Below are 1,282 nucleotides of genomic sequence, written 5' to 3'. Positions count from 1 at the left end.
TCTATCTATCTATCTATCTATCTATCGATCTATCTATCTATCTATCTATCTATCTATCTATCTATCTATCTATCTATCTATCTATCTATATATCTATCTATTTTTCCAATTTTCAAAGATCCATTATGATTTGCTGGGATAATTTTAAAATATCGAAATATGTTTTTTATGTAAATGTTTATTATTTGTGTACATGTACTAGCTGAGGGGAGAATATTAAAATATTAAAGGGTTTTATCCTTTTTTTATTATTTTTTTAATATTCTGTCTGTATGTGTGTTAAAAGTTTAAAACAGTTTTTTTGCAAAAAAATATAAAAATCAACTTTTACCCCCTAAAAATAAAGTTTTTAAATTAAAATTATGAATTGTTCAATTTTGGTCACGTTGGCTAAAGCCAGAAAACACACACACAAACACATACAATAATATGGACACAAAAAAGCAACAGCAACAGCAACAACAAACTAATGAATACAGGAAAGGGAAACGATAACTAAAGGAAGTGATGTTTTTAAGGTTGTGTTTATAGACCATCTATGTAAACAATGGAAACAAACAACAACTACAGCAACAACAACAATACATAACTGTATTATGAACATATTCTATAGATGATTTTTATTATATATTTTTTTTCTTGAGGTTTTTAAATGAAAGTTTATAATCAAAAACAACAAAGTTGGAGTTTTTTTGTTTTGTTTTAGTGAAAATTTTTTTAATAACTTTTCACATAAAAGATTTGCTCTTTTTTTGGGTGGTTATTGTTTTTTCGTTTTGCTTTTTGCATGAACTATTTGTGTAATACAATGGGAATTGTTTAAACTATTGTTAGTTTTAGGGTAAATATTATTTATATTTTTTATTCAAAAGTATAATTGATAAATAGAAGTTGAATAAGTAGCTTGAAACCAACAGAAAAACTTCATTTACAAAAAGAAAATAAATTTAAATATTTCAAAAATAGAAGAAATTAAATTATATTTCTTTTTATCATCATTTTTTAATTTTTCTAATTTTTTTCCAAAGTAATTGAAATTTTCTAAATATTTGTCAAAGTTTTGTAAAGAAATCGTCTTAAAAGTGTATTTGGAAAAATTGTGAACACATTTTGCGTTGCTGAGTTTTTTTCTCACACATATAATTATTTCAGACTTACACACACTTATAAATAGATAATTATAAAGTGCTGGTAAAGGTTTGTATTCATCCCAACTGAGACGATTTAAAAGTCCTGTGGCATGTTTGCAAGAAGTAAAAGTAGAACTATGAAATTTAAAATT

General features: G+C 24.3%; 1 protein-coding gene across 1 annotated transcript in view; it reads right to left on the bottom strand.

Moving 5' to 3' along the window:
- LOC111687704 (serine protease inhibitor 27A-like) overlaps positions 1-1,282 on the bottom strand; it is a 6,523-nt gene that overhangs the window by 3,309 nt on the left and 1,932 nt on the right. The window lies entirely within an intron of this gene.

The sequence above is a fragment of the Lucilia cuprina genome, chromosome 6, assembly GCF_022045245.1.
Source record: "Lucilia cuprina isolate Lc7/37 chromosome 6, ASM2204524v1, whole genome shotgun sequence".
Classification (NCBI taxonomy): Eukaryota; Metazoa; Arthropoda; class Insecta; order Diptera; family Calliphoridae; genus Lucilia; species Lucilia cuprina.
This window is presented reverse-complemented; position numbering and strand designations above follow the sequence as displayed.